This window comes from Vipera berus (assembly GCF_964194415.1).
Source record: "Vipera berus genome assembly, chromosome: 5".
NCBI classification, from domain to species: Eukaryota; Metazoa; Chordata; class Lepidosauria; order Squamata; family Viperidae; genus Vipera; species Vipera berus.
In genome coordinates this window covers 73,168,728-73,177,501 of record NC_138207.1, presented here as the reverse complement: position 1 = coordinate 73,177,501, position 8,774 = coordinate 73,168,728, and positions in this window count along the sequence as shown.

The following is an 8,774-nucleotide window of genomic DNA, read 5'->3' as shown; positions in this document are numbered from 1 at the left end:
GCTTGAGCGGAGGCGGCGGCGGCGGCAGCAGCGGGCACCTGCCTTCTCCCTCTGGCCGAGCGACGGAGCGCAAGGGCTAAGCCCCGCTTCGGGGACCCCTTTTATACCCATCCTCGCCCCCAGGTCGCTGCCCACTTTACCTTGGTCCGGACGATCAATTAGTTCATCCAAAGTTCAGCTTTAATTGCTGCTGGTGGCCAGCAAGCTCCGCCCCGTCGTTTCCTCGACCCCGCCCTGCCCTGGCTTCAAGCCTTTGCGGGGGGGTGGGCGAGGGGGTGCGCCCTCCCGTCCCCGCCCCCGCCCCTTCGCCAAACCGCGGGCCCGAAGCGGGCGAGGTCTCCTTTCACTCGGACCCGCTAACAGCTCCGAGCGGCCAGCTCCTGGCTCCGGGATCTGGGTCCTTGGTGGGGCGGGGGGGCGGGGTGGATACTCCTTCTGAAGAATTAAAGGGAGCTTTACAGCTCCGATCCCAAGCAGGCTGTTCTGGAATCCGTCCTCTTTACACCTGGGGAAATCGGGCATCTCGCTCGGGGCTGCGCGGGAAGCAGGTGCGGCGGTGCGTTCGCGCGTTTGCTCGCAGGATCCGCCGGTTCGGCCTCGCCGTGCCATCCTCGAGTGTTTCGACCCAGGAGTCTGCCCTCTCTGATTTCTGACGGTGCCTTGAAACTAGAAACCAAGCCATAGGAAGAGCGACTAAACGAGGGACTGGCAATCCAAGTAGAACAGGGTAAAGCTAGCAGCGTCGATTCGGACCGCAATCTCTTATTAACCTGGTTGGGTTCACACGTTTTTATGGCATGGTTTGGTTGGGCTTAGCGCGGGTGTAAAACTCAGCCGGTTATGGTAGACTTAGGGTTAAGCGAGATGCGTGAACCAGGTTAATACGCATGCGGGTCACACAGCCTTAAAAGCTTATTCCCGAAATATAATAACTCGGTGAAAAATCTCCGTGCAGGGCTTCTTCTGAATAAACGTGCCTTAGGATTGTGCTGAGCAGCGGAGCAACCAGATTTTTCACCCGATTAAAGGCAAGTGATTCTGGCCATTCAAGCGCCGCGCGGTGGTCCCTTCCTGCTCCCCGTTTACTCAAAAGTAAAATTCCTAAAGGTTTCTTTAAAACCTTTCCGACAATTGTCCGCTTCTGCGCAGCCCATTATGATGACGCCCAGCTTTTCATGTTTTAAGCGGCAGCCTACTGAAGTCAACCGAGATTTATAGCAGTTTAGCTATCGGTCTTTCAGATACTACAGCACCCATAATCCCCAACCAGTATAGGAAAAGCTAATTTGAGCTGCAACGATTGTTTTAGGGTTCCTTCAGTCTCGTTTCAAGGCCCATGAGTTCGGCTTCGATTCCTCCCAGGAGAACCAGCTTCTCCCAAGGCGGGGGTGGAGGGTGGGGTTTGAGCCGAATTTCAGCTGGTTGAGCATAATAGACCTTTTTTTCAGCAACTGAAAAACTCGGTAACAGATTTTTTCCCCCCTAATCTCGTTGACAAGTTTGAACCTCGAACGAGTTTACTCTGTTCACGCAAATTAATTTTCTTCTGGGCATCCAAAATTTATCGCGCTATAAACTAACCAGGTTTATTCGCAAAACAGGTGAGCCACGATCAATCAACAGATTTATGCTGGTTTGTGAACCACAATAAAGATCTGGTTTGATTTTTTAAAAAAAAGGCTTAAAGCGTTCGGCGTTTTACACCGAATTGGTTAAGCGTGCTGAGCAACCGAAGCGCTGTCTCAACGCCTTTTCTCGCACAGTAAACGTTGAAGACCGTGGAGTTCCAAATTATGTACTTAAAAATAACCAATTCCTGGAAAGTCGATTGCTTCGTTTCGTTTTACCAGCCCTTGTGATGCAGCCCAGCAGAAAACGAAGACTCGTGTTATGTAAGGAAGAGCGAACCTGATCCGGCATTTATAAATAAATAATAAAACCGACTGGACGCTAATCGTCAATTACAGTCTTGACCAGCGCTCGGTCCGGTTTCCTACTAACCCCATTCCCTCTTCGTTTCCCAGCGTCGGCGTTCTGGACTGCCCCAAAGTCACCCAATGAGTATCACGTTTGTAGGATCCGGATCTCCTCGATCAGAGTCCATCCCTGGCTGGTCCACATTCTTAAAAAGTTATATTCCTCTTAAGTATTTCCCCCCCCCCCCACTCGAGAAGTTGCGAAATTCCTCCATGAATAATAATTACCTGTGAAAATCCTGAGCATTGCTGGCAGCTAAACTGCTGGCAATTTCCTTGGGTCAAACTATTTGGATTTAAAGTCACCTTCACCGCCTGCCTGCCCTCGGGTTTTCCTCCTGTGCGTTCTGCATGATATGCAGAAATGCAATTTATCTCAATACTTTTTCGGGCATGGAAATGAAACGAGGAGCGAGGAGGATTTTGCAGAATTCCGGCCTTGCTGTTATCTAAAGACGTACACCGTTCGCGACTTAATCTAATTTCACTTTGGCGCCACAAGGCCCATTTGGTTTCGCTGTTCTCCCTGACACCTCAACTTGATGGAAGAATGTTGTTGAACTGGGAACTTTGCTAAGGTCCTTAGCCGTTCTATTAGAGCCTTCCACACCTCCTGCAGAGTGGAGATTTTGTAAATTAGATGATCAATGTTAAGACTTCTCTACCGTTTTGCCCACGACTACTTTTTAAGCAACACCAATGGGAGGTTTTCATTCCTTCTCCAGAGACTAATCTAAGCTTGTTGTCTCTGGAGGTTCAGCGATCTATGCAACCTTCTGATGAGGCTATGCAAATAATGAAGTAATCAATAATAAACTGCATGCGATTAAAATTATATCGGTATTGTTAATTCTCTTCCCCTCATGGCTCTGATGGGAGGGAGATATCTGTAGGGATCCGCTCCACCTGGCTTCAGATTTGATCTGGTTTCGAACCAAATAGCTGTCACATTGAGATCGAGTCGGCCCAGTTTTGGTAGCAGTTCCTCCCTACTGCATTCGTACGCATCGCCTCTCGATCCCCATTCTTGGAAGAGAGAGAGCCTTGGGGAAAACGAGAGTACGGAAGCCATTAGATCCGGATCTACAGGCATATCGTCACCTGATCGGCAAGAATTTGTGACCACCCAGCCCCCCTCCCTCCCCGGAAATAACCGCCTAAAACTAGAGAACAAGACTAGTGTAGTGGTTAAAGTGGGAGTGGGTTCTAGTCCTGCCCGAGGCAAAAGCCAGCCGGGTGACCTTGGACCCATCACTCTCTCCAGCCCTTAGGAAGGAGACTACCCGAAACCACTTCTGTAAATCTTGCCAAAGGAAATGCAGAGACTTATCAAGGAATTGACACCGATTCGAAGGCAGAAACAGAAGTAAAAGTAGGGGGGCTAAAATCTGGGAGTGTAAGTCCCCAGGACGACTGAGTTTGGAAGGAGTCGACTTGGCGCTCGTCCGCCCGCCCGCAGTCCCCACTTTTTCCTCCTGGCCAATGTCCGTCTTTTGCTGGGCTCAAGCGGTGGCTTTTGGGGTCAAATCCCCAGCGTAGGAGAGGTGCCAATCCCGTCGGTGGGCGCCCCTTCGCCACCGCCTTAAGCCTCTCCCGTGCTGAGGAACGGGCCCGGCCTTCGCTCTCTTCCCCTAAAAGTAATCCTTGGCCTTCAGTTCACCTCACAAACAGGAATTTATATTTATGTTCGGGGAGGGGGGGAGGGGGGCGGCCTGCGAGGAAGAATCCGCACCACCAGCAAAAAAAAAAAAGAAGACACGCAGCAAATCTTCGAACTGGCGAAGCGCTGTTAAACCGCAGGTTCAACCGCAGGTCAGCGAGGGGGGGGGAGGAAAAAAAGGTTAGGGTGGCCAAAGGTAAACACGCGCCAGCGCCACGGCTTCTCCTGGGCCCTGACTGGCGCGCGCGCGGGAGGGCGGGAAAAGGCGCCCCCCTTCGCCTTGGCCCCGCTCGCAAGCAGCCCCCGCTCCTCCGTGCGGGCCTCGTTTTTCTGTGGGAACAAGGAGCGGGAAGGCCCAGAGAGGGGCCGGGCCGGGCCGAGCAGCGTGGCGTTAGGCTCCAGACGCCAGAAAAGGCCCAGTTGAGGGAGCTTTTGGGCGCCTTTCCAGACAACTCAGCCTCGGGCTTCGCCGGCGAGTGACGTAAGGACCGCAACAACCCATACAGCGGGTGGGGAGAGAGAGAGAGAGAGAGAGTGGGAGGGAGGATTGTGCAGCCGTACGTCTGGCTGTCTCGCCCACGCTCTCCCCAGAAGTCGGTTTTTCCACAGCTGAGGGCGGTTACGCGGGCACAGACTCTGTTCCCCGCGCGCGCGCGCGCCCTTTCCACCTGTCGACGAGCTACGTCCTTTGCCGGCAAGCGGTGCACGAGTTCACTCTTTCGATCGCGGGGGGGGCGGGGGGGGCTTTACCAAGCCCGGAGGCGAATTGGAAGCAGAAGCAGCCGCCGCCGCCGCCGCCGCCCTTGGAAAGTTCGACCGCGCATTCCGTAGCGCGCAGCCTGTAGACTTCTGTCTGGGCGACCCACCCTGAAGGAGCAACGCCGCCCGGAAAGAAGTTGCGGAAGAACCGCGGCCTGGACCCAACGGGCTCCGTCGGGGCTGGACCCACCCTGCGTTGCGAAAGCTGCCACGTTCTTCGTTCACCGACCCCCCCACACACACTCCCCAACTCCCCTCCCCGGCCCCGCAGCCGGGCCTGCCTTCGGCTGGGTGGCGCTTTGGGTGGGGCTGCTCGGCTCTGAACGCGGCCAGGTCGCCGGCTTCTCCTCGGCGTCGGCGCAGGCTGTGGCTGCCTCGCCGCGCAGAGTCGTTCGGCGCTTCCAAGGCGCCTCTCTCGGGCGACCCTCCCTTCCAAGACCGCCACCGCTTTTTGTTTTCCTTCCAGAGAGCAGAAGCCAAGAAATCCGCGGTCGGAGAGACTTCCCTTCCTCGCCGGCGGGTGGGTGGGTGGGCGGGGGAACCTCAGCCAAACGCGAGGCCTCCCCATAATCCCGACAGCCGCGGCAGGAGAAGAGACGGCTTCCCCCCCCCCCGAAAAGCAGGGTTCGCCTTTGCCCTTCACTCGTGTCCCAGAGTCGCGGCCTCGGCTTCGAGAGGGATGGCTGGAGAAGGCGATCCAAGTGGAAAGGCGGCAGGAAGCCTGAAGGAAGGCGACCTAGCAGGCAGAAGTCCCTTCCTGGCGCCGGGTGAGAAACGGGAGCTCGTCCTTCTCACGTTTCAGCGGAGATACTTGAAACGGGGCGGGTTCGGCCATCTGGTCTTCCTGGTCCTTGTTATTTACACCGATTTTTTCCCCCCTCCCCAATTCCGGGGGATTTTGCTCCCTGGAAGAAAAAAAAAAGCGAAAAGGACTAAGGCTGGCGTTAAGAGTCCAGAAAGTGGGGGGGAAACGCACGGGGTGACTATTCTCTTATTCCACAAACAGAACTGGGGAAGACAGCAAATCTTAACATTAGGCATCTTCTCTCTTTTTTTTTAATGGACAAAGAAAATCGAAAATGGGCAACGGGCTCCTCCAGTGCTCATTTGACAAGAGATGGTCGGGCAATAGCCTCAAATCCCCGCAGTCCAAGGGACAATTAATTGTAGCGTGAAGTCTGAAACGAAACAAATTTAAATCCTCAACCTCCAAATCCGAAGGGCAATTTTCGCCCAGATAGAAAGAAGCTCTCCTATAAATCTGCTTCTCCGGGGTCCTTCGGTAGATAAACGCCTAAAAGAGGAAGGGGGGAAAACCTGCCGGCCGGAAATGTGACGAAAGAAAGCATACGGCCCGGGTCTCTTCCTTCATATTTCGTGCATCTTTAATCTGTGTTAAATGATCGCACCAGAATGCGCCAACTCAAAAAGTTCATTTAGTCCAACAACCCTTTGCATTAATTGCTCCAGCCACTCCACTTCTCTGGGAATTGGACACCCGGAGGCGCACCGCACCGCCGGGCCTTTTGACACGTTTTACACCAAATTGTTCCACTTTTCTGGGACTTACTCCAAGTGAAACAGCACCTCGCTTGGCCTCTTCCGTGGGAAGCGGAGACTCCTGGTGGTGGGTTAACTCTTCACATCCTGAACGGTGCCCGGAAATTTGGGGGGGGGGCGCGGGGGAAGAGAAGGAAAGAGCAGAGATCTTGGGAGAGGGGAATTTATTTATTTATTTATTTATTTAGATTTATATAGATTTATATACCGCCCTTTCCCGAAGGACTCAGGGCGGTATATAAATCTAAATAAATAAACATCAATAAGTTGATGTTTCATTTTCTATGGATGCCTCAACTCCCCTCATTCCCACATTTATATAAAGATCCTTTCTTTGCATTTCGGTCCTTGAGAAAAAACTTAAGGGGGCTGGTGTCCGTCTCACGTAGAAATCCCCAACACGTTTTCGATATTGAATATAAATTTGGGTACCCTTAGAGATAAACGCTTTCGAAGTGAGGCTTTGAAAAGGTAACGGGAAATTACACACACACACACCCCTCTACGCACACCCGCACCGTACTTCTAAGGGGGGCGGGGGGGTGCCCCTCGGACCGGAAGGGGATGTAATACTTTCGGAGGGAGGGGAGGGGGGGGTGCTCTTGAACCACGCAATCTATCCCTCCCCCCAAGTTTGCTCTTCTGTTTGGTGGCGTTTGAAGCCCGCTCTGCGCCGCCGCGCCGCCTGACCTACATAATCCCAGCGCCCCGGCGAGGTGAAAGCCGACGGGATCCACCTCCCTCCCCTACGTGCCTGATGCCGGGGGGGGGCGGGGGGAGGAGACGGATGCCCCTTTTGGCAGAGCGCGTCTGCGGTTTGGCAGCGGCCAGAAAACAAGGGCGTGACCCCGGGGCCCTTGGGCCTTCCCAGGCGTTGACCTGCAGGCGACCTACAGCCAGGAGCCGTGACCCTTGGATGAACCCCGCCTGCTTCTTCGCCAAGTTCACTGTCTTATCAAATAACGAGGTACGGAGGTCTGAGCGCCGTTAATTGCCACAGGAAGCCTTTATTATCTCCGCGGCCCTCTTTATTGTATGTGCGTCAATCCCGCGGGTGGTGGTGGGGGGGAAACCGGGCGCTCCGCTGGCCACGGAGTGAAAGGGGGGTCATCGTTAAAAGGCATCTTGAAAGGAGGTCAGTAAATGAATTGGCGAAGACGGGCTGCTGCTGGCGAAGATGGCAAGTTAACCGTCGTTTTCCGGGCAACCTTAGAGGAGCTTTGTACCGTACAAAACGCTTGTGAAATAAAGTAACCTTGTCGAGAGCAATCCCATTTCTTTCCCCCACCACCACCACCACCAAGGCCACGTTTACTAGATGCCGCGATTTCGGGACCGGATTTCTATTTTATTTATTTTTTTACAATAGAAATTATTTAATTCCATTTTTATATCCCGCCCTTCTCCGAAGAGCTTACAAGCTTAGCAGTAGCCTTCATTCTATGTATATGCTAACTAACTGCAGGCAGCTGGTGTTACTTAAGGAGGCATTAGCCCACTGCTCCACCAAGGCTCTTTAAATTAAAGTATTTAAATTAAAGTATTTAAATTAAAGTATTTCAGGTTAAGCGTCTGCCTCTTGGTGAGCTAGACTCATAAGCTCTTTTCATATTTCTCCAGAAACAGAGCAAACAAACCTGGTTGACGGGCACCTACCCTCAAAAGCGAAGAGAAATGTTCACAAGTTTTAAAAGCGCTAATTAAGCAGTTCCCTGCTTTTTTGCAGATTCGCCATGTAACCTTTTGTAATTAAAAGCGCCAGGACTTGTTTTGACAGGAAATATTTCAGACATTCAGGCAATTGGTCACTTAAATGCCCATTTATAAAGCAGATTAACATATTTTACATAGGGATTCAAATTGGATCTGCTCTACTTTCTAATTTGCCTTTAGATGTTCATTATGACTACTTTCTGCTTTCAATTGAGGTTTCCAACAATATATGTAAACCTAAAACTACCATCTGTTTTGCAAAAGTTCCTTTTAAGATGTGGTTTAATGAAGATGAACTAATTCACGGTGAATGAAAAGCTGGGATTTTTTTTCCTCCTACATCACATCTATGAGACTGAAGCTACATGAGCTATTTAACTTATGAATGCATAAATGAACTGAACTTATTGGGAATGGGGGTTTGCAAGGCACACTTAAAGTGCATGGATGAAGTTGAGCATTTAATGCTACTTAAGATTTGGTTGGCTAGTTCGTAGCTCAGGTTGTTGTAGAAAAACAGCAGCTCAATTCAACCTCTATGTGTTTAGGGTGGATGTACATTAATTTTTTTCAACCGATAGATCAACTTATTTTCTTAGAGATTGGCTTCCTCAAGACCACACCCCAGCCTTAGCCAAACAAGAGCAAGCTCCACTCAACTGGGCAGGATTTATTTCACTAGAACGGGGATAATTCTGAATTTATCATGAAGAAAGGGAAAATCCATCATTTCAGTCTTTGCATTTTCAGAACACAAGTTTAAAATAATTCTTAGATTTTCAGGATGTGACTAGTTCAAAGGAAGTGTCCTCACCTTGATTTTGCCCAGATGTATTCCGGTTTAGTGGCTATTATTCTTCAGCTATGCTGCCTGATGTGACTGATGGAAAATGTGGCCCAACGTGTCCCAAACACATGAATGGGGGGAGGCGGAAGCTGAGGCCTCTCTACCCTGAAAAATACAAATACAAAGCAAGGTGTGCAGTGTCACTGATGGGAAATGTGTCCCAAAGATGTGAATAGGCAGGGAGGCGAGGGGGCTTTTTTTACCTGGATACATACAAATACAAAATGAGAGACATGATGCCACTTTCTTGCCCCTTTAA